The 24,547-nt window shown below is 49.1% G+C and overlaps 5 pseudogenes; all 5 read left to right on the top strand.

Annotated features, from left to right (window-relative positions):
- The first annotated feature begins 9 nt into the window (after positions 1-9).
- On the top strand, positions 10-5,198 carry LOC146765192 (feather keratin Cos2-2 pseudogene; annotated as a pseudogene).
- A 137-nt stretch (positions 5,199-5,335) lies between these two features.
- On the top strand, positions 5,336-9,100 carry LOC146765191 (feather keratin Cos2-2 pseudogene; annotated as a pseudogene).
- Positions 9,101-12,879: 3,779 nt separating this feature from the next.
- Positions 12,880-13,197, top strand: LOC146765190 (feather keratin Cos2-2 pseudogene; annotated as a pseudogene).
- A 3,746-nt stretch (positions 13,198-16,943) lies between these two features.
- On the top strand, positions 16,944-17,284 carry LOC144247512 (feather keratin Cos2-2 pseudogene; annotated as a pseudogene).
- A 3,878-nt stretch (positions 17,285-21,162) lies between these two features.
- LOC144247509 (feather keratin Cos2-2 pseudogene) lies at positions 21,163-21,482 on the top strand (annotated as a pseudogene).
- Positions 21,483-24,547: the final 3,065 nt, after the last annotated feature.

Here is a 24,547-nt window from a genome sequence, read left to right as displayed (position 1 = left end):
ACCAGACCGGAAGGGCTGAGGGGTTTCACAGGGTCAAAGAAGCATGAGGACAGAAAGAAAACCATCCTCCCACATTGTTGGAGTCTGCCACTGTTACCCCTTCTGGATGCAGGAGAGGAGAAGTTCTCCCAGACACGGTTTTTCTTCACATGCCTCATTCTCTTTGACAACATCATTTTCCCACAGCTCCTGGCTCAGGACAAAGGCCACTGTGGCCACTGGACACCTCATCCCCACAGAGCCACCAGAACACTGTCACCTCCAAGCCTCCCCATGAAGCACGAACTCAGAGCCTGGGAAACAGCCGAGTGCCCCAAGGCTTCCTGGAGGTGGCCACAAAGACATGGCCTGGGTTTGGGATTTTCCTTGTGAGGTTTGGATGCCGTGGCCCTCTCCAGGTTCCTGCAGAGAAGAAACATGGGCCGAGTGTGTGTGGGTGTCTGGTACTGGTGGGATCCTCCACCTCTACTGCTGTTGTCAGCATCCTCAGCTCTGATGGAGTATCCATCATCTTTGAGGGCTTTGACATCTCCTGCATTACCAACTGCTGCAATTGAAGCAGGAGATGCCCAGCTTGCTAAGGACTCCAGTGAAAGGGCAGACAAGGAGCTCAGAAGATGGTTCCAGACTACACATAAGGATATTCTGGCTGTGGCTTTCAGAAGGGCTAAACTTGTGTCTCTTCTGCTTCAAAGGGTGTCATCTCTCATTCCTTTCCTCTGATTTCTCCTTTCCTACCTTTCCCTTTTTTTTCCCCTGCATCCGTTAACCTTGATCCTAATTAATACTTGCCTAGGGCAGACTTCCCTCACTTCTGTCTCTGTTGGGGACTGACCTTCAGGCGTCCATGCTGAGTTTTTTTAATCTTGCCTCCTCTCCAAAATTTATTTTTCTCTTTAGACTCACTAAAATCTACTGCATTCCAGGTTCTGGCTCTTTGTGTGTCCTGGGGTGGTTTTACCATGATTAGTCTATTCCCTTATCATCTGCTTCATGTCTAAAAAAATAGTTGCTTTATCTCGAAGGTGCGTCCTAGGGGAGGGGGAGCCTACAGGTGTTTGGTGTCTTTTTCCAAGCCCACTCCCCAAACATCAGGATTGCTGGGCAGTCTGATTTTTTTGCTTGGTCAGCTTGCTTTTTTGTTAGTTTAGGTGAGGTTTTTTTTCCTTCCTGGCCTTAGAGAAGCTACTGCAGCAATCCTTCAGCATCTTTTTGGAAGTGAACGCATGGTTTGCTTTTGGTCCAAGATCAGGGAGAATGAGTGGCAGGGCAGGAGCTGAGCAGGACTGGTGGGAAATGTGAGGGGCCGCTCTGTTTCGGCCCTGGACTTTGGAGAAAGCTGAGCTGGAGAGACAAAGCACACAAAGCCCACCTGCTTTATTTGCTGTGAACGTGGGACCAAAACCAGAGGTTCACCAGGTTCCCATCTGTTTTCCCAAGAAGCTGCATGAAATTTTTTTGGAATTTTTTGCCCCTGGCACAGGAGCCAGCACCATCTTTCTCCCCACCACATGACAGACCATTGTGGTTTTTTTTTTTCCTTTCCCTGGCATTTTGGGTTTTTGTTCTGGTTGCAGGGGGGAGGAAGGGAACAAGGTCTGACAGCTCAATATCTAACATTTATTCACCATTTCCCATGCTGTATGGGCACTCTGACAATAAATGGTTGGGGTTTTCTTCAATTTCATTCACTAGAATTCATTTCTTATTGGTGGAAAGTGATTGCTGGAATATTTTTTTAGACCAAACACTCATTCCAGAGTGTTTTTCTCCTAAACTTGCCTCTAAACTGGGACAGTGTGGTCCTTTCCTGGCTGGATCCTCACTTAACATGTCCTGCAAGAAAAGGTGCACCACAAGCACAGAAGTCAAATGACAACATTGCCCACTGCCCTTTTGTGAGAACCCCAGCCTTACTCTGGGGTCTCATATGGTGGTGAAATTCCTCCTCCAACCCCTGCTTCCAAAGAAAAACTCTGCAGTCTCTTGTTGTTCCATCTCAAGACAATTTATTGCTAGTTATCTAACAGATTATGTTCTCGGGCTGCGGCTGCTTGGTCAGCGGCCTGGGTAGAGACACACACACACCCTGACATCCTCTCTGTCTGCTGTCTTCTTCGTCTCCCCCCCGCCACCCAGGGCTGCTGCTATCTTTTATATGATATATTACGTATTACATATTTATAGTTTTCCCCCAATACCTATTACCTATATTACAAAGTGTGTTTCTACTCTAAACCAATCTGTGAGTGCCAACATCACCAAGAACATGGAGGCAAGGAAGAAGAAGGAGGAAGAACAGGATCAGCCCACTTTCCTCCATCTTAGAACTTCTGACCCCCATGTACAAAGTAAAAACCCCCCTGTACAATACTAAAAAAAATTTCCCTCTACTTTGTAACTACTTTTACTATACTATCTAACCTTTTGTGACTGCTTGTTCCAACTCCAAAGTTGGTAATTCATTCCATGGCTCAAACTCAAAATCACAGCTGTTTTTCAGCTGCCTGCCAGGGTCTAAAATGCTTCTGACCAAGGCCTGGAACCTCTAAAAATGTCTGAGGGACATTTTGAGTTCCAACACCCTTTGAGGGGTCAGTGGAAGAAAGAGAATTGCTCCTGCTGGCACACATAGAAATTGGAAGAATCCTATGTAAATGAAAACACTAAAGCCACTTCTCATTACCAGAATTGTTACAAAACAACAGAGACCTCAACTAGTTTTGAGACACACCCAGCTGCTGTCTCAGTCTCCATCTTTTATGGGTCATGGGAAAGTAACTTGAAAAAGGTTGAGTTAAGGTAAAAATATTGGGATTATTCACCATAACCATCAGAGGAAAAACCAGGCTTGACTTGGAGAACATTCATCCTTCTGAAGAAACAGGAAAAAAAAAAAAAAAGCACTAAACTGCCTTTACTCCAACTCTTTTTCTTTCTTTTCCTCTCCTTATTTCTTGGTTCTTCTATTTCCACCACCCTTAAGCAGCACAGTGGCATGCAAAATGGAGAGTTGCAGTGGGTATGCAACAGTTTCTTTCTGTTCAATACTGCAAGACATGCATAAGAAAATGAAGGAAGAATTGATCAGTTTGTCCTAAGTCACATTTTTCTGCTCCCAAGGCACAATTGCTAAGCCATGAGATTCAGTTTTTGGAGGGGGCTGTAGAAAAACCGGGCTAGAAAACCCAAGGTGTTTGACTCAAAGCTGTGACTCCTCCAGAGAAACTCTCCTAACATCTCACAGAGAAGCAACACATGAACATGGTGCCTTCAGTTCAAGACTTAATTGTAGGAAGGCGTCAACCTTTGCCTCAGCACTAGGTTGCTGAGCTGTGAAGGGCATCTTGCATTGGCCCTGACATGAGGAGGCTGTGTCCTATCTTGGTCACCAGCAACACTGCACCAGAAAGGATTGATTCAGGGATGACAGCTTGCAGAGGCCAGCAGGATTTATTTACCTTTCTTCCTGAATATAAAACAAGAAAAGAAGGGTGCAGGAGGCACAGACTGTGTTTCAGTCCCCTGGACACTTCTGTACAAGGCTAAAGGTTTCACCATTCAGCTGTAAATTGGATCCTCCTAGAAGTGCAACAGGCAACACTGTGGTGCTCAATGACACATCACAGGAGACTCCCCTGGCTATGACCTGCACATGTTCTCAGGGTAAGTGTTCCCAAGTTCAGGCAGATGCACATGTGCTTACAGATATTTGCAAGGAGTCAAACAAAAATCTGGACGCTCATATAAGGCCAAGAAACATAACAAGCTGAGAACTCTGCTGTAGAGATACAGTATGACTCCTCAAGTGGAAGTCCGTGGGCATGTGGAAGTGAAGCACAAGAGTGATGTTCATTTGTTGACAGCTTGGACAAAAACAAACCCACAGGAATGACACAGGTTGAACACTTTGTCCACAGAGGATGCTGCCACCTGATGGTCTGAGCATTCCAAATGCACTCAGCATTGGTTTTGCCCAGGAAATCCTTGAGTCTCCCATCCCAGCACTTAGAGAAATGACCATTCATGTAGGAAAGCAAAGAGAATTAGGCAGGAAATGAAAAGGCAGCAGTACAGGAAATCAGGACACAGCCCCTACCATTAACTGGGATGGGGCACGTTTGACATGAGCTGGTCAGAAAATTATGACTTCCACTAAGTGCTTCTGGGCCTGAGGCAGGGCAGGACTGTTATAAAAGGCAGCCCAAGTCTCTGCTCTCTCATCCACTTCTCTCACCTCCTCCTCTTCCACAGGAACCAGGTGAGTGGGAAACCTCGTCTTCTCCTCCTGTTGCTGCTCTTGGAGCAGCACTTGCCAGGCTGGAGGTCTCAGCTGAGAGGGGCGAAAAGAGCTCAGGGCTGGGAGCTTCTTCTATTAAGAGAGGGCAAAGGAGAGTAGGTCTTTGCGGGTCGAGTAAGGCTGAGACTTGGCTGAGGCGGCTCCTGGGCTTTGACCTGGGCAGTGCAATGGGGGCCAGGAGGTGCTTGGGCTGCATGGTGTTTGGGTGCAGTGCTGCTTCTCATGTGTCCTCACTTTGTGCTTCCGCCTGCCCTCTGTGCCAGGTGCACCTGTGATCCCGAGCCATGTCCTGCTGCCAGCCCTGCGACCCTTGCTGCCAGCCCTGCGGCCCCTGCCCGCTGGCCAACAGCTGCAATGAGTGCTGTGTCAGGCAGTGCCAGAGCTCCCACGTTGTCATTGAGCCTCCTGCTGTGCTGGTGACCCTGCCCGGACCCATCCTCAGCTCCTACCCACAGAACACCGCCGTGGGATCTTCTACCTCTGCCGCTGTTGGCAACATCCTCAGCTGTGGTGGAGTGCCCATCAGCTCTGGGGGCTTTGACATCTCCTGCATCACCAACTGCTATGGTGGCAGCAGATGCCGTCCCTGCTAAATCTGCTGGCAATGCCTTTCAGGAAGAAGGTCCAAGACTTCAAAGCCTGGTTTTGGGCAGGAGATAGAGCTTCAGAAAGTTGTATTTAGAGCTTTGGACCATCGTTTCCTTGTTCCATTTGCCTTTCCTTTTCTGTCCCTCTCTCCCCAAGGCTAATATGGACTTGTTGTCCTCCCTTCCTCTGCAGAGCAGTGCAAAGAAAAGCACGTGGGAGCTCTATCTTACTACGTGCTCCTGGTGCTCTCTGTGACCTTTCTCCATTTCTTCTTCAAACTTATTAAAATTGTGTTGCATTCAAGCCTTGACATCTGAGTCTTCTATTGTTCTGGGTCAAATTGTCCAGTCTCCTCAGGAAAAAGGTGGAGACAACAAAGTGTGGGGCTCATTGCAGCGGAATTTATTTTGCGCCCTTTTCCCTTGGAGCTGATGAAGACCATCCCTGGCTACTCAGCAGCCAAAGGCAATCATGGAGACTTTGGCTCCAAAGGAGTGGCAATGGGAAACAACAACAACTAGAGACAGCCCACAACTCATCTCTTCCTATCCTTCCTTCATTGCCTGGCCTAGGGTCTGTGTCCAGCACAGCTGGGAACAAGGAGATGAGATCCAAACCTCACACAGGCCCTCAGCACTTGGCATGGCCCAGCTGCTGCCCAGACCCGCAGGGCTGAGGGGATTCACAAGGAAGAATTGGTAACACACTCAGTCTGGGCAGTGGAGTCTCCATCGCTGTGATCCCAATACCTCCAAAAGGACCTAATGCTTTGTTCCAGGTGTCCATCTTCCCTTTGTAAATGACTTGTGGTTGCACTCCTAATGCCAACATGCAGGAATGTTTTCACATGTACTTGAAATTTCTGGTTAATCCTTGGCCTTCGGCCACAGGTCAATGCACCAACTATCTTTCCCTGGGTATCCATGTTCTCTTGGGTGCAGAAAATGAACTTCTGAAGGCATTGCTGGGCTCCAAATACCAGCTCATGTTCACAGGTCTCTCTGATGCATGCGACATTCCACACGTGCTCCTCCTGCCTGGATATCAAGGCAGTGACAGAGCCTTTGTCCATGTCACAGGATGCCAACACACCTTGCTCTGTCCCAAAGCCAAGGCTTCATCTGCTCCTCGTGAGACCTGCTGCCCAAGCATTAGTCTCAGTTGCCAGAACCAAACCATCTCCAGTTCCACATCCTTCTGTGTGTGTTACCCCCACGGGCACCACCTCCACATGGCTCCTTTTGGCAACCAGAATATAAAAAATGGCTATAGGCTACTACAGAATGCCCAAAGGAGGCCACGAGGATGGGAAAGGGTCTGGAGGATCTCCATGAGTAGTGGCTGAGGCCACTAAGCCCATTCAACCAGGAGAAGATGAGACTGAGGTCAGGCATGACTATGATCTTTGACATCCTCCTGAGGCTGGGCAGTACAGGGGCAAGAACCAAACTTTTCATGCTCATGACCAGTAACAAGACTTGAGGAAGTGGGTGGAGCTGAGTTGAGGGAGGCTGAGGTTGGATATCAGGAAAAGGTTCTTCACCCAGAGGGTATTTGGTGGTTAAACACTGGAACAGGCTCCCCAGGGAAGTGGTCTCTGCACCAAACCTGAGAAGGCTCAAGAAGTGTTTGGACAACACTTGCGGGTCCTTGGTGGGAATCTTGGCGTTTCCTATGCAAGATCAGGAGTTGGACCTGACGCTCCTGATGGGTCATTTCCAACTCAGCATCTTCTGTAATCCTAGAATTTTATGATTGTGCTGAGAAAGTCTCAGTCTTCTTGCTAAATGCCATTCCCTTAATTAAATACCATGGTGAGGTTCCTCCACATGCCTCTGGTTCTCCAGGGAGAAAAAACTGCATTCCTTCAATTTTTCTCTTGAGAGTTGGGTTTTTGGGGTTATTTCATCTAGGGGAATTTTCTTCCCATTTGGTGCCAGTGAGATGATGAATGGACAGTGATCAAGAAACTGAAGACACGTTTTGCTTCGTCCCACACTTCCTGTGCTGTGGTTTTTGCCTTTTCTTAAATACGTTTTCATGAGGGCTTGACCAGTGTCACTGAGAGGTTCAGGCTTGGCCAGCACTGACTCCATTCTTTAGCTGTCTGGATCTGGCTTTGTAGTACATGGGGGCACCGCTTGAGAACCTCTTGTAGCCTCCTCACTGCCACAAAAACCTTGTCACCTTCAACCCCATAACAGGGGGTACAATGGGGGTATAGAGCAATTTTAGGTGATTAAAAAATTTTGAAGGAAAGAACCAGTTCATGCTAGTTCAATAGAGTACAAAACAAATCTCATTTAGTTAATTTCAAATTCAAAAGGAAAACAACGCTTCGGCTTCAATAAATGGCAGATGCAACTTTGAATAATCTCAAAATTAGGTTTTATGCTGTAGGACTTGGAAAGAACCACTTAAAAAAAATACAACCATCTAAAGTCCTTGGTGGAATCTACTTCATGTCTTTGGCAAGTGGAACAGACTGAGCTAGTTATGGAGATTACCATAATGTTATTAGCTGGAAATCTGGACTGCATTACTTCACAATCTCCTATTTGCACCCCTCAGGGCACTTTTCCGATGGATTCTTCCTGGCAGGTCTCAAAGGCGATGAAAACCAACATTTATGGAGTTCAGGGTTGCAATTTTGCCTTCTGTTCTACACAACCACTGCACATCACAGACAGGAGAGCTACCCCAGCCTTCTGCAAATTCCCTGTAAGGTCCTAGGACTGCACGCGAGCACAAATTTTATCATGTCCCGCTCCTTAAAATGACTCCGGTCTCCTGGACAAGGATCAGGCCCCAGACAACTCCTGCATTCCCAGAGGACTCCCAGATATTGCACAGAGAGCTGATGAGCCAAGTGAGGCCAACACAATTCTTCTCTGAGCACTGTTAGAGCAGCAACAGGGACCATCCCTCCCAGCAGATGCAGAGCCGTGTGCAACAGCAAGCGACCATCATGAAGAGATGGGAAAAGCAACAGAAAATGATGTGCCATGACCCCTCACGTGGCAGACCTTGAGCATGTGGGCAAGAAACACGAGACTGATGCCCATTTCCTGACAACGTGGACAAAAACAAGCACACAGGAATGACACAGGTTGAACACTTTGTCCACAGAGGATGCTGCCAGCTGATGGTCTGAGCATTCCAAATGCACTCAGCATTGGTGTTGCCCAGGAAATCCTTGAGTCTCCCATCCCAGCACTTAGAGAAATGACCATTCACGTAGGAAAGCAAAGAGAATTAGGCAGGAAATGAAAAGGCAGCAGTACAGGAAATCAGGACACAGCCCCTACCATTAACTGGGATGGGGCACGTTTGACATGAGCTGGTCAGAAAATTATGACTTCCACTAAGTGCTTCTGGGCCTGAGGCAGGGCAGGACTGCTATAAAAGGCAGCCCAAGTCTCTGCTCTCTCATCCACTTCTCTCACCTCCTCCTCTTCCTCAGGAACCAGGTGAGTGGGAAGCCTCTTCTTCTCCTCCTGCTGTTGCTCCAAGAGCAGCCCTTGCCTGGCTGGAGGTCTCAGCTGAGACAAGCTAAAAGAGCTCAGGGCTGGGAGCTTCTTCTCTTAGGAGAGGGCATGGGAGAGTAGGTCTTTTGCGGGTCGAGTAAGGCTGGGAATTAGCTGAGGCGGCTCAGGGGATGTCATAGCGCAGGACTGGGACCTGCTTCTGCTGGGAGAGGGCAGGGGAGAGAAGGTCTTGTGCCGAAAGTGAGAGGATGGAACTTGGCTAAGGTGGCTCCTGGGCTTTGAGCTGGGCAGCGCAATGGGGGCCAGGAGGTGCCTGGGCTGCAGGGTGTTTGGGTGCAGTGCTGCTTCTCATGTGTCCTCACTTTGTGCTTCTCCCTGCCCTCTGTGCCAGGTGCACCTGTAACCCCAAGCCATGTCCTGCTGCCAGCCCTGCGACCCTTGCTGCCAGCCCTGCGGCCCCTGCCCGCTGGCCAACAGCTGCAATGAGTGCTGTGTCAGGCAGTGCCAGAGCTCCCACGTTGTCATTGAGCCTCCTGCTGTGCTGGTGACCCTGCCCGGCCCCATCCTCAGCTCCTACCCACAGAACACCGCTGTGGGATCTTCTACCTCTGCCGCTGTTGGCAACATCCTCAGCTGTGGTGGAGTGCCCATCAGCTCTGGGGGCTTTGACATCTCCTGCATCACCAACTGCTATGGTGGCAGCAGATGCCGTCCCTGCTAAATCTGCTGGCAATGCCTTTCAGGAAGAAGGTCCAAGACTTCAAAGCCTGGTTTTGGGCAGGAGATAGAGCTTCAGAAAGTTGTATTTAGAGCTTTGGACCATCGTTTCCTTGTTCCATTCGCCTTTCCTTTTCTGTCCCTCTCTCCAGAAGGCTAATATGGACTTGTTGTCCTCCCTTCCTCTGCAGAGCAGTGCAAAGAAAAGCACGTGGGAGCTCTATCTTACTACCTGCTCCTGGTGCTCTCTGTGAGCTTTCTCCATTTCTTCTTCAAACTTATTAAAATTGTGTTGCATTCAAGCCTTGACCTCTGAGTCTTCTATTGTTCTGGGGCAACTCCTCCGTCTGCTCAGGAAAAAGGTGGAGACAACAAAGTGTGGGGCTCATTGCAGCGGACTTTATTTTGCGCCCTTTTCCCTTGGAGCTGATGAAGAACATCCCTGGCTACTCAGCAGCCAAAGGCCATCATGGAGACTTTGGCTCCAAAGGAGTGGCAATGGGAAACAACAACAACTGGGGACAGCCCACAACTCATCTCTTCCTATCCTTCCTTCATTGCCTGGCCTAGGGTCTGTGTCCAGCACAGCTGGGAACAAGGAGATGAGATCCAAACCTCACACAGGCCCTCAGCACTTGGCATGGCCCAGCTGCTGCCCAGACCCGCAGGGCTGAGGGGATTCACAAGGAAGAATTGGTAACACACTCAGTCTGGGCAGTGGAGTCTCCATCACTGTGACCCCAATACCTCCAAAAGGATCTAATGCTTTGTTCCAGGTGTCCATCTTCCCTTTGTAAATGACTTGTGGTTGCACTCCTAATGCCAACATGTAGGAATGTTTTCACATGTACTTGAAATTTCTGGTTAATCCTTGGCCTTCGGCCACAGGGCAATGCACCAACTATCTTTCCCTGGGTATCCATGTTCTCTTGGGTGCAGAAAATGAACTTCTGAAGGCATTGCTGGGCTCGAAATACCAGCTCGTGTTCACAGGTCTCTCTGATGCATGTGACATTCCACACGTGCTCCTCCTGCCTGGATATCAAGGCAGTGACAGAGCCTTTGTCCATGTCACAGGATGCCAACACACCTTGCTCTGTCCCAAAGCCAAGGCTTCATCTGCTCCTCGTGAGACCTGCTGCCCAAGCATTAGTCTCAGTTGCCAGAACCAAACCATCTCCAGTTCCACATCCTTCTGTGTGTGTTACCCCCACGGGCACCACCTCCACATGGCTCCTTTTGGCAACCAGAATATAAAAAATGGCTATAGGCTACTACAGAATGCCCAAAGGAGGCCACGAGGATGGGAAAGGGTCTGGAGGATCTCCATGAGGAGTGGCTGAGGCCACTAAGCCCATTCAACCAGGAGAAGATGAGACTGAGGTCAGGCATGACTATGATCTTTGACATCCTCCTGAGGCTGGGCAGTACAGGGGCAAGAACCAAACTTTTCATGCTCATGACCAGTAACAAGACTTGAGGAAGTGGGTGGAGCTGAGTTGAGGGAGGCTGAGGTTGGATATCAGGAAAAGGTTCTTCACCCAGAGGGTATTTGGTGGTTAAACACTGGAACAGGCTCCCCAGGGAAGTGGTCTCTGCACCAAACCTGAGAAGGCTCAAGAAGTGTTTGGACAACACTTGCGGGTCCTTGGTGGGAATCTTGGCGTTTCCTATGCAGGATCAGGAGTTGGACCTGACGCTCCTGATGGGTCATTTCCAACTCAGCATCTTCTGTAATCCTAGAATTTTATGATTGTGCTGAGAAAGTCTCAGTCTTCTTGCTAAATGCCATTCCCTTAATTAAATACCATGGTGAGGTTCCTCCACATGCCTCTGGTTCTCCAGGGAGAAAAAACTGCATTCCTTCAATTTTTCTCTTGAGAGTTGGGTTTTTGGGGTTATTTCATCTAGGGGAATTTTCTTCCCATTTGGTGCCAGCGACATGATGAATGGACAGTGATCAAGAAACTGAAGACACGTTTTGCTTCGTCCCACACTTCCTGTGCTGTGGTTTTTGCCTTTTCATAAATACGTTTTCATGAGGGCTTGACCAGCGTCACTGAGAGGTTCAGGCTTGGCCAGCACTGACTCCATTATTTAGCTGTCTGGATCTAGCTTTGTAGTACATGGGGGCACCGCTTGAGAACCTCTTGTAGCCTCCTCACTGCCACAAAAACCTTGTCACCTTCAACCCCTTAACAGAGCATACAACGGGGGTATAGAGCAATTTTAGGTGATTAAAAAATTTTGAAGGAAAGAACCAGTTCATGCTAGTTCAATAGAGTACAAAACAAATTTTGTTTAGTTAATTTCAAATTCAAAAGGAAAACAACGCTTCGGCTTCAATAAAGAGCAGATGCAACTTTGAATAATCTCAAAATTAGGTTTTAAGCTGTATAACTTGGAAAGAAACACTTAAAAAAAATACAACCATCTAAAGTCCTTGGTGGAATCTACTTCATGTCTTTGGCAAGTGGAACAGACCGAGCTAGTTATGGAGATTACCATAATGTTATTAGCTGGAAATCTGGACTGCATTACTTCACAATCTCCTATTTGCACCCCTCAGGGCACTTTTCCGATGGATTCTTCCTGGCAGGTCTCAAAGGTGATGAAAACCAACATTTATGCAGTTCAGGGTTGCAATTTTGCCTTCTGTTCTACACAACCACTGCACATCACAGACAGGAGAGCTACCCCAGCCTTCTGCAAAATCCCTGTAAGGTCCCAGGTATGCACGCGAGCACAAATTTTATCATGTCCCGCTCCTTAAAATGACTCCGGTCTCCTGGACAAGGATCAGGCCCCAGACAACTCCTGCATTCCTAGACCCCTAGAGATTGCACAGAGAGCTGATGAGCCAAGTGAGGCCAACACAATTCTTCTCTGAGCACTGTTAGAGCAGCAACAGGGACCATCCCTCCCAGCAGATGCAGAGCCATGTGCAACAGCAAGCGACCATCATGAAGAGATGGGAAAAGCAACAGAAAATGATGTGCCATGACCCCTCACGTGGCCGACCTTGGGCATGTGGGCAAGAAACACGAGACTGATGCCCATTTCCTGACAACATGGACAAAAACAAGTGCACAGGAATGACACAGGTTGAACACTTTGTCCACAGAGGATGCTGCCAGCTGATGGTCTGAGCATTCCAAATGCACTCAGCATTGGTGTTGCCCAGGAAATCCTTGAGTCTCCCATCCCAGCACTTAGAGAAATGACTATTCATGTAGGAAAGCAAAGAGAATTAGGCAGGAAATGAAAAGGCAGCAGTACAGGAAATCAGGACACAGCCCCTACCATTAACTGGGATGGGGCACGTTTGACATGAGCTGGTCAGAAAATTATGACTTCCACTAAGTGCTTCTGGGCCTGAGGCAGGGCAGGACTGCTATAAAAGGCAGCCCAAGTCTCAGCTCTCTCATCCACTTCTCTCACCTCCTCCTCTTCCTCAGGAACCAGGTGAGTGGGAAGCCTCTTCTTCTCCTCCTGCTGTTGCTCCAAGAGCAGCCCTTGCCTGGCTGGAGGTCTCAGCTAAGGGGCGAAAAGAGCTCAGGGCTGGGAGATTCTTCTATTAGGAGAGGGCAGGGGAGAGTAGGTCTTTTGCGGGTCGAGTAAGGCTGGGACTTAGCTGAGGCGGCTCCTGGGCTTTGACCTGGGCAGCGCAATGGGGGCCAGGAGGTGCCTGGGCTGCAGGGTGTTTGGGTGCAGTGCTGCTTCTCATGTGTCCTCACTTTGTGCTTCTCCCTGCCCTCTGTGCCAGGTGCACCTGTAACCCCAAGCCATGTCCTGCTGCAAGCCCTGCGACCCTTGCTGCCAGCCCTGTGGCCCCTGCCCACTGGCCAACAGCTGCAATGAGTGCTGTGTCAGGCAGTGCCAGAGCTCCCACGTTGTCATTGAGCCTCCTGCTGTGCTGGTGACCCTGCCCGGCCCCATCCTCAGCTCCTACCCACAGAACACCGCCGTGGGATCTTCTACCTCTGCCGCTGTTGGCAACATCCTCAGCTGTGGCGGAGTGCCCATCAGCTCTGGGGGCTTTGACATCTCCTGCATCACCAACTGCTATGGTGGCAGCAGATGCCGTCCCTGCTAAATCTGCTGGCAATGCCTTTCAGGAAGAAGGTCCAAGACTTCAAAGCCTGGTTTTGGGCAGGAGATAGAGCTTCAGAAAGTTGTATTTAGAGCTTTGAACCATTGTTTCCTTGTTCCATTTGCCTTTCCTTTTCTGTCCCTCTCTCCCCAAGGCTAATATGGACTTGTTGTCCTCCCTTCCTCTGCAGAGCAGTGCAAAGAAAAGCACGTGGGAGCTCTATCTTACTACCTGCTCCTGGTGCTCTCTGTGAGCTTTCTCCATTTCTTCTTCAAACTTATTAAAATTGTGTTGCATTCAAGCCTTGACCTCTGAGTCTTCTATTGTTCTGGGGCAACTCCTCCATCTGCTCAGGAAAAAGGTGGAGACAACAAAGTGTGGGGCTCATTGCAGCGGAATTTACTTTGTGCCCTTTTCCCTTAGAGCTGATGAAGAACATCCCTGGCTACTCAGCAGGCAATGCCATCATGGAGACTTTGGCTCCAAAGGAGTGGCAATGGGAAACAACAACTTGGGATGGCCCACAATGCATCTCTTCCTATTCCTCCTTCATTGCCTGGCCTAGGGTCTGTGTCCAGCACACCTGGGAACAAGGAGATGAGATCCAAACCTCACACAGGCCCGCAGCACTTGGCATGGCCCTGCTGCTGCCCAGACCCGCAGGCTGAGGGGATTCACAAGGAAGAATTGGTAACACACTCAGTCTGGGCAGTGGAATCTCCATCACTGTGATCCCCATACCTCCAAAAGAATCTAATGCTTTGTTCCATGTGTCCATCTTCCCTTTGTAAATGACTTGTGGTTGCATTCCTAATGCCAACATGTAGGAATGTTTTCACATGTACTTGAATTTTCTGGTTAATCCTTGGCCTTCGGCCACAGGTCAATGCACCAACTATCTTTCCCTGGGTATCCATGTTCTCTTGGGTGCAGAAAATGAACTTCTGAAGGCATTGCTGGGCTCCAAATACCAGCTCATATTCACAGGTCGCTCTGATGCATGTGACATTCCACACGTGCTCCTCCTGCCTGGATATCAAGGCAGTGACAGAGCCTTTGTCCATGTCACAGGATGCCAACACACCTTGCTCTGTCCCAAAGCCAAGGCTTCATCTGCTCCTCGTGAGACCTGCTGCCCAAGCATTAGTCTCAGTTGCCAGAACCAAACCATCTCCAGTTCCACATCCTTCTGTGTGTGTTACCCCCACGGGCACCACCTCCACATGGCTCCTTTTGGCAACCAGAATATAGAAAATGGCTATAGGCTACTACAGAATGCCCAAAGGAGGCCACATGGATGGGAAAGGGTCTGGAGGATCTCCATGAGGAGTGGCTGAGGCCACTAAGCCCATTCAACCAGGAGAAGATGAGACTGAGGTCAGGCATGACTATGATCTTTGACATCCTCCTGAGGCTGGGCAGTACAGGGGCAAGAACCAAACTTTTCATGCTCATGACCAGTAACAAGACTTGAGGAAGTGGGTGGAGCTGAGTTGAGGGAGGCTGAGGTTGGATATCAGGAAAAGGTTCTTCACCCAGAGGGTATTTGGTGGTTAAACACTGGAACAGGCTCCCCAGGGAAGTGGTCTCTGCACCAAACCTGAGAAGGCTCAAGAAGTGTTTGGACAACACTTGCGGGTCCTTGGTGGGAATCTTGGCGTTTCCTATGCAAGATCAGGAGTTGGACCTGACGCTCCTGATGGGTCATTTCCAACTCAGAATCTTCTGTAATCCTAGAATTTTATGATTGTGCTGAGAAAGTCTCAGTCTTCTTGCTAAATGCCATTCCCTTAATTAAATACCATGGTGAGGTTCCTCCACATGCCTCTGGTTCTCCAGGGAGAAAAAACTGCATTCCTTCAATTTTTCTCTTGAGAGTTGGGTTTTTGGGGTTATTTCATCTAGGGGAATTTTCTTCCCATTTGGTGCCAGCGAGATGATGAATGGACAGTGACCAAGAAACTGAAGACACGTTTTGCTTCGTCCCACACTTCCTGTGCTTCGGTTTTTGCCTTTTCATAAATACGTTTTCATGAGGGCTTGACCAGCGTCACTGAGAGGTTCAGGCTTGGCCAGCACTGACTCCATTCTTTAGCTGTCTGGATCTGGCTTTGTAGTACATGGGGGCACCGCTTGAGAACCTCTTGTAGCCTCCTCACTGCCACAAAAACCTTGTCACCTTCAACCCCGTAACAGAGCATACAATGGGGGTATAGAGCAATTTTAGGTGATTAAAAAATTTAGAAGGAAAGAACCAGTTCATGCTAGTTCAATAGACTACAAAACTAATTTCGTTTAGTTAATTTCAAATTCAAAAGGAAAACAACGCTTCGGCTTCAATAAAGAGCAGATGCAACTTTGAATAATCTCAAAATTAGGTTTTATGCTGTAGGACTTGGAAAGAAACACTTAAAAAAATACAACCATCTAAAGTCCTTGGTGGAATCTACTTCATGTCTTTGGCAAGTGGAACAGACCGAGCTAGTTATGGAGAATACCATAATGTTATTAGCTGGAAATCTGGACTGCATTACTTCACAATCTCCCTGAACCTCTTTGTACCCCTCAGGGCACTTTTCCGATGGATTCTTCCTGGCAGGTCCCAAAGGCGATGAAAACCAACATTTATGGAGTTCAGGGTTGCAATTTTGCCTTCTGTTCTACACAACCACTGCACATCACAGACAGGAGAGCTACCCCAGCTTTCTGCAAAATCCCTGTAAGGTCCCAGGCATCCACGCGAGCACAAATTTTATCATGTCCCGCTCCTTAAAATGACTCCGGTCTCCTGGACAAGGATCTAGCCCCAGACAACTCCTGCATTCCCAGACCCCTAGAGATTGCACAGAAAGCTAATGAGCCAAGTGAGGCCAACACAATTCTTCTCTGAGCACTGTTAGAGCAGCAACAGGGACCATCCCTCCCAGCAGATGCAGAGCCGTATGCAACAGCAAGTGACCATCATGAAGAGATGGGAAAAGCAACAGAAAATGATGTGCCATGACCCCTCACGTGGCAGACCTTGAGCATGTGGGCAAGAAACACGAGACTGATGCCCATTTCCTGACAACGTGGACAAAAACAAGCACACAGGAATGACACAGGTTGAACACTTTGTCCACAGAGGATGCTGCCAGCTGATGGTCTGAGCATTCCAAATGCACTCAGCATTGGTGTTGCCCAGGAAATCCTTGAGTCTCCCATCCCAGCACTTAGAGAAATGACCATTCACGTAGGAAAGCAAAGAGAATTAGGCAGGAAATGAAAAGGCAGCAGTACAGGAAATCAGGACACAGCCCCTACCATTAACTGGGATGGGGCACGTTTGACATGAGCTGGTCAGAAAATTATGACTTCCACTAAGTGCTTCTGGGCCTGAGGCAGGGCAGGACTGCTATAAAAGGCAGCCCAAGTCTCTGCTCTCTCATCCACTTCTCTCACCTCCTCCTCTTCCTCAGGAACCAGGTGAGTGGGAAGCCTCTTCTTCTCCTCCTGCTGTTGCTCCAAGAGCAGCCCTTGCCTGGCTGGAGGTCTCAGCTGAGACAAGCTAAAAGAGCTCAGGGCTGGGAGCTTCTTCTCTAAGGAGAGGACATGGGAGAGTAGGTCTTTTGCGGGTCGAGTAAGGCTGGGACTTAGCTGAGGCGGCTCCTGGGCTTTGAGCTGGGCAGCGCAATGGGGGCCAGGAGGTGCCTGGGCTGCAGGGTGTTTGGGTGCAGTGCTGCTTCTCATGTGTCCTCACTTTGTGCTTCCGCCTGCCCTCTGTGCCAGGTGCACCTGTGACCCCAAGCCATGTCCTGCTGCAAGCCCTGCGACCCTTGCTGCCAGCCCTGCGGCCCCTGCCCGCTGGCCAACAGCTGCAATGAGTGCTGTGTCAGGCAGTGCCAGAGCTCCCACGTTGTCATTGAGCCTCCTGCTGTGCTGGTGACCCTGCCCGGCCCCATCCTCAGCTCCTACCCACAGAACACCGCCGTGGGATCTTCTACCTCTGCCGCTGTTGGCAACATCCTCAGCTGTGGCGGAGTGCCCATCAGCTCTGGGGGCTTTGACATCTCCTGCATCACCAACTGCTATGGTGGCAGCAGATGCCGTCCCTGCTAAATCTGCTGGCAATGCCTTTCAGGAAGAAGGTCCAAGACTTCAAAGCCTGGTTTTGGGCAGGAGATAGAGCTTCAGAAAGTTGTATTTAGAGCTTTGAACCATTGTTTCCTTGTTCCATTTGCCTTTCCTTTTCTGTCCCTCTCTCCCCAAGGCTAATATGGAGTTGTTGTCCTCCCTTCCTCTGCAGAGCAGTGCAAAGAAAAGCACGTGGGAACTCTATCTTACTACGTGCTCCTGGTGCTCTCTGTGAGCTTTCTCCATTTCTTCTTCAAACTTATTAAAATTGTGTTGCATTCAAGCCTTGACCTCTGAGTCGTCTATTGTTCTGGGGCAACTCCTCCATCTGCTCAGGAAAAAGGTGGAGACAACAAAGTGTGGGGCTCATTGCAGCGGACTTTACTTTGTGCCCTTTTCCCTTAGAGCTGATGAAGAACATCCCTGGCTACTCAGCAGCCAATGTCATCATGGAGACTTTGGCTCCAAAGGAGTGGCAATGGGAAACAACAACTGGGGATGGCCCACAGTGCATCTCTTCCAATTCCTCCTTCATTGCCTGGCCTAGGGTCTGTGTCCAGCACACCTGAGAACAAGGAGATGAGATCCAAACCTCACACAGGCCCGCAGCACTTGGCATGGCCCAGCTGCTGCCCAGACCCGCAGGAATGAGGGGATTCACAAGGAAGAATTGGTAACACACTCAGTCTGGGCAGTGGAGTCTCCATCACTGTGATCCCCATACCTCCAAAAGGATCTAATATTTTGTTCCATGTGTCCATCTTCCCTTTGTAAATGACTTGTGGTTGCATTCCTAATGCCAACATGTAGGAATGTTTTCACATGTACTTGAAATTTCTGGTTAATCCTTGGCCTTCGGCCACAGGTCAATGCACCAACTATCATTCCCTGGGTATCCATGTTCTCTTGGGTGCAGAAAATGAACTTCTGAAGGCATTGCTGGGCTCCAAATACCAGCTCATGTTCACAGGTCTCTCTGATGCATGCGACATTCCACACGTGCTCCTCCTGCCTGGATATCAAGGCAGTGACAGAGCCTTTGTCCATGTCACAGGATGCCAACACACCTTGCTCTGTCCCAAAGCCAAGGCTTCATCTGCTCCTCGTGAGACCTGCTGCCCAAGCATTAGTCTCAGTTGCCAGAACCAAACCATCTCCAGTTCCACATCCTTCTGTGTGTGTTACCCCCACGGGCACCACCTCCACATGGCTCCTTTTGGCAACCAGAATATAGAAAATGGCTATAGGCTACTACAGAATGCCCAAAGGAGGCCACAAGGATGGGAAAGGGTCTGGAGGATCTCCATGAGGAGTGGCTGAGGCCACTAAGCCCATTCAACCAGGAGAAGATGAGACTGAGGTCAGGCATGACTATGATCTTTGACATCCTCCTGAGGCTGGGCAGTACAGGGGCAAGAACCAAACTTTTCATGCTCATGACCAGTAACAAGACTTGAGGAAGTGGGTGGAGCTGAGTTGAGGGAGGCTGAGGTTGGATATCAGGAAAAGGTTCTTCACCCAGAGGGTATTTGGTGGTTAAACACTGGAACAGGCTCCCCAGGGAAGTGGTCTCTGCACCAAACATGAGAGAGCTCAAGAAGTGTTTGGACAACACTTGTGGGTCCTTGGTGGGAATCTTGGCGTTTCCTATGCAAGATCAGGAGTTGGACCTGACGCTCCTGATGGGTCATTTCCAACTCAGCATCTTCTGTAATCCTAGAATTTTATGATTTTGCTGAGAAAGCCTCAGTCTACTTGCTAAATGCCGTTCCCTTACTTAAACACCATGGTGAGGTTCCTCCACATGCCTCTGGTTCTCCAGGGAGAAAAAACTGCATTCCTTCAATTTTTCTCTTGAGAGTTGGGTTTTTGGGGTTATTTCATCTAGGGGAATTTTCTTCCCATTTGGTGCCAGCGACATGATGAATGGACAGTGATCAAGAACCTGAAGACACGTTTTGCTTTGTCCCACACTTCCTGTGCTGTGGTTTTTTGCCTTTTCTTAAATACGTTTTCATGAGGGCTTGACCAGCGTCACTGAGAGGTTCAGGCTTGGCCAGCACTGACTCCATTCTTTAGCTGTCTGGATCTGGCTTTGTAGTACATGGGGGCACCGCTTGAGAACCTCTTGTAGCCTCCTCACTGCCACAAAAACCTTGTCACCTTCAACCCCTTAACAGAGCATACAACGGGGGTATAGAGCAATTTTAGGTGATTAAAAAATTTTGAAGGAAAGAACCAGTTCATGCTAGTTCAATAGACTACAAAACAAATTTCGTTTAGTTAATTTCAAATTCAAAAGGAAAAGAACACTTCAGCTTCAGTAAAGGGCAGATGCAACTTTGAATAATCTCAAAATTAGATATTATGCTGTAGGACTTGGAAAGAAACACTTAAAGAAATACAACCATCTAAAGTCCTTGGTGGAATCTACTTCATGTCTTTGGCAAGTGGAACAGACCGAGCTAGTTATGGAGATTACCATAATGTTATTAGCTGGAAATCTGGACTGCATTACTTCACAATCTCCTATTTGCACCCCCAGGGCACTTTTCCGATGGATTCTTCCTGGCAGGTCCCAAAGGCGATGAAAACCAACATTTATGGAGTTCAGGGTTGCAATTTTGCCTTCTGTTCTACACAACCACTGCACATCACAGACAGGAGAGCTACCCCAGCTTTCTGCAAAATCCCTGTAAGGTCCCAGGTATGCACGCGAGCACAAATTTTATCATGTCCCGCTCCTTAAAATGACTCCGGTCTCCTGGACAAGGATCAGGCCCCAGACAACTCCTGCATTCCCAGACCCCTAGAGATTGCACAGAGAGCTGATGAGCCAAGTGAGGCCAACAAAATTCTTCTCTGAGCACTGTTAGAGCATCAACAGGGACCATCCCTCCCAGCAGATGCAGAGCCATGTGCAACAGCAAGCGACCATCATGAAGAGATGGGAAAAGCAACAGAAAATGATGTGCCATGACCCCTCACGTGGCAGACCTTGAGCATGTGGGCAAGAAACACGAGACTGATGCCCATTTCCTGACAACGTGGACAAAAACAAGCACACAGGAATGACACAGGTTGAACACTTTGTCCACAGAGGATGCTGCCAGCTGATGGTCTGAGCATTCCAAATGCACTCAGCATTGGTGTTGCCCAGGAAATCCTTGAGTCTCCCATCCCAGCACTTAGAGAAATGACCATTCACGTAGGAAAGCAAAGAGAATTAGGCAGGAAATGAAAAGGCAGCAGTACAGGAAATCAGGACACAGCCCCTACCATTAACTGGGATGGGGCACGTTTGACATGAGCTGGTCAGAAAATTATGACTTCCACTAAGTGCTTCTGGGCCTGAGGCAGGGCAGGACTGCTATAAAAGGCAGCCCAAGTCTCTGCTCTCTCATCCACTTCTCTCACCTCCTCCTCTTCCTCAGGAACCAGGTGAGTGGGAAGCCTCTTCTTCTCCTCCTGCTGTTGCTCCAAGAGCAGCCCTTGCCTGGCTGGAGGTCTCAGCTGAGACAAGCTAAAAGAGCTCAGGGCTGGGAGCTTCTTCTCTTAGGAGAGGGCATGGGAGAGTAGGTCTTTTGCGGGTCGAGTAAGGCTGGGAATTAGCTGAGGCGGCTCAGGGGATGTCATAGCGCAGGACTGGGACCTGCTTCTGCTGGGAGAGGGCAGGGGAGAGAAGGTCTTGTGCCGAAAGTGAGAGGATGGAACTTGGCTAAGGTGGCTCCTGGGCTTTGAGCTGGGCAGCGCAATGGGGGCCAGGAGGTGCCTGGGCTGCAGGGTGTTTGGGTGCAGTGCTGCTTCTCATGTGTCCTCACTTTGTGCTTCTCCCTGCCCTCTGTGCCAGGTGCACCTGTAACCCCAAGCCATGTCCTGCTGCCAGCCCTGCGACCCTTGCTGCCAGCCCTGCGGCCCCTGCCCGCTGGCCAACAGCTGCAATGAGTGCTGTGTCAGGCAGTGCCAGAGCTCCCACGTTGTCATTGAGCCTCCTGCTGTGCTGGTGACCCTGCCCGGCCCCATCCTCAGCTCCTACCCACAGAACACCGCTGTGGGATCTTCTACCTCTGCCGCTGTTGGCAACATCCTCAGCTGTGGTGGAGTGCCCATCAGCTCTGGGGGCTTTGACATCTCCTGCATCACCAACTGCTATGGTGGCAGCAGATGCCGTCCCTGCTAAATCTGCTGGCAATGCCTTTCAGGAAGAAGGTCCAAGACTTCAAAGCCTGGTTTTGGGCAGGAGATAGAGCTTCAGAAAGTTGTATTTAGAGCTTTGGACCATCGTTTCCTTGTTCCATTCGCCTTTCCTTTTCTGTCCCTCTCTCCAGAAGGCTAATATGGACTTGTTGTCCTCCCTTCCTCTGCAGAGCAGTGCAAAGAAAAGCACGTGGGAGCTCTATCTTACTACCTGCTCCTGGTGCTCTCTGTGAGCTTTCTCCATTTCTTCTTCAAACTTATTAAAATTGTGTTGCATTCAAGCCTTGACCTCTGAGTCTTCTATTGTTCTGGGGCAACTCCTCCGTCTGCTCAGGAAAAAGGTGGAGACAACAAAGTGTGGGGCTCATTGCAGCGGACTTTATTTTGCGCCCTTTTCCCTTGGAGCTGATGAAGAACATCCCTGGCTACTCAGCAGCCAAAGGCCATCATGGAGACTTTGGCTCCAAAGGAGTGGCAATGGGAAACAACAACAACTGGGGACAGCCCACAACTCATCTCTTCCTATCCTTCCTTCATTGCCTGGCCTAGGGTCTGTGTCCAGCACAGCTGGGAACAAGGAGATGAGATCCAAACCTCACACAGGCCCTCAGCACTTGGCATGGCCCAGCTGCTGCCCAGACCCGCAGGGCTGAGGGGATTCACAAGGAAGAATTGGTAACACACTCAGTCTGGGCAGTGGAGTCTCCATCACTGTGACCCCAATACCTCCAAAAGGATCTAATGCTTTGTTCCAGGTGTCCATCTTCCCTTTGTAAATGACTTGTGGTTGCACTCCTAATGCCAACATGTAGGAATGTTTTCACATGTACTTGAAATTTCTGGTTAATCCTTGGCCTTCGGCCACAGGGCAATGCACCAACTATCTTTCCCTGGGTATCCATGTTCTCTTGGGTGCAGAAAATGAACTTCTGAAGGCATTGCTGGGCTCGAAATACCAGCTCGTGTTCACAGGTCTCTCTGATGCATGTGACATTCCACACGTGCTCCTCCTGCCTGGATATCAAGGCAGTGACAGAGCCTTTGTCCATGTCACAGGATGCCAACACACCTTGCTCTGTCCCAAAGCCAAGGCTTCATCTGCTCCTCGTGAGACCTGCTGCCCAAGCATTAGTCTCAGTTGCCAGAACCAAACCATCTCCAGTTCCACATCCTTCTGTGTGTGTTACCCCCACGGGCACCACCTCCACATGGCTCCTTCTGGCAACCAGAATATAAAAAATGGCTATAGGCTACTACAGAATGCCCAAAGGAGGCCACGAGGATGGGAAAGGGTCTGGAGGATCTCCATGAGGAGTGGCTGAGGCCACTAAGCCCATTCAACCAGGAGAAGATGAGACTGAGGTCAGGCATGACTATGATCTTTGACATCCTCCTGAGGCTGGGCAGTACAGGGGCAAGAACCAAACTTTTCATGCTCATGACCAGTAACAAGACTTGAGGAAGTGGGTGGAGCTGAGTTGAGGGAGGCTGAGGTTGGATATCAGGAAAAGGTTCTTCACCCAGAGGGTATTTGGTGGTTAAACACTGGAACAGGCTCCCCAGGGAAGTGGTCTCTGCACCAAACCTGAGAAGGCTCAAGAAGTGTTTGGACAACACTTGCGGGTCCTTGGTGGGAATCTTGGCGTTTCCTATGCAGGATCAGGAGTTGGACCTGACGCTCCTGATGGGTCATTTCCAACTCAGCATCTTCTGTAATCCTAGAATTTTATGATTGTGCTGAGAAAGTCTCAGTCTTCTTGCTAAATGCCATTCCCTTAATTAAATACCATGGTGAGGTTCCTCCACATGCCTCTGGTTCTCCAGGGAGAAAAAACTGCATTCCTTCAATTTTTCTCTTGAGAGTTGGGTTTTTGGGGTTATTTCATCTAGGGGAATTTTCTTCCCATTTGGTGCCAGCGACATGATGAATGGACAGTGATCAAGAAACTGAAGACACGTTTTGCTTCGTCCCACACTTCCTGTGCTGTGGTTTTTGCCTTTTCATAAATACGTTTTCATGAGGGCTTGACCAGCGTCACTGAGAGGTTCAGGCTTGGCCAGCACTGACTCCATTATTTAGCTGTCTGGATCTAGCTTTGTAGTACATGGGGGCACCGCTTGAGAACCTCTTGTAGCCTCCTCACTGCCACAAAAACCTTGTCACCTTCAACCCCTTAACAGAGCATACAACGGGGGTATAGAGCAATTTTAGGTGATTAAAAAATTTTGAAGGAAAGAACCAGTTCATGCTAGTTCAATAGAGTACAAAACAAATTTTGTTTAGTTAATTTCAAATTCAAAAGGAAAACAACGCTTCGGCTTCAATAAAGAGCAGATGCAACTTTGAATAATCTCAAAATTAGGTTTTAAGCTGTATAACTTGGAAAGAAACACTTAAAAAAAATACAACCATCTAAAGTCCTTGGTGGAATCTACTTCATGTCTTTGGCAAGTGGAACAGACCGAGCTAGTTATGGAGATTACCATAATGTTATTAGCTGGAAATCTGGACTGCATTACTTCACAATCTCCTATTTGCACCCCTCAGGGCACTTTTCCGATGGATTCTTCCTGGCAGGTCTCAAAGGTGATGAAAACCAACATTTATGCAGTTCAGGGTTGCAATTTTGCCTTCTGTTCTACACAACCACTGCACATCACAGACAGGAGAGCTACCCCAGCCTTCTGCAAAATCCCTGTAAGGTCCCAGGTATGCACGCGAGCACAAATTTTATCATGTCCCGCTCCTTAAAATGACTCCGGTCTCCTGGACAAGGATCAGGCCCCAGACAACTCCTGCATTCCTAGACCCCTAGAGATTGCACAGAGAGCTGATGAGCCAAGTGAGGCCAACACAATTCTTCTCTGAGCACTGTTAGAGCAGCAACAGGGACCATCCCTCCCAGCAGATGCAGAGCCATGTGCAACAGCAAGCGACCATCATGAAGAGATGGGAAAAGCAACAGAAAATGATGTGCCATGACCCCTCACGTGGCCGACCTTGGGCATGTGGGCAAGAAACACGAGACTGATGCCCATTTCCTGACAACA

The sequence above is a fragment of the Lonchura striata genome, chromosome 27 (assembly GCF_050655825.1).
Source record: "Lonchura striata isolate lonStrDom1 chromosome 27, ASM5065582v1, whole genome shotgun sequence".
NCBI lineage: Eukaryota > Metazoa > Chordata > Aves > Passeriformes > Estrildidae > Lonchura > Lonchura striata.
Note: the sequence above shows the minus strand (reverse complement) of the source record. Positions and strands in the feature narration are given on the sequence as shown.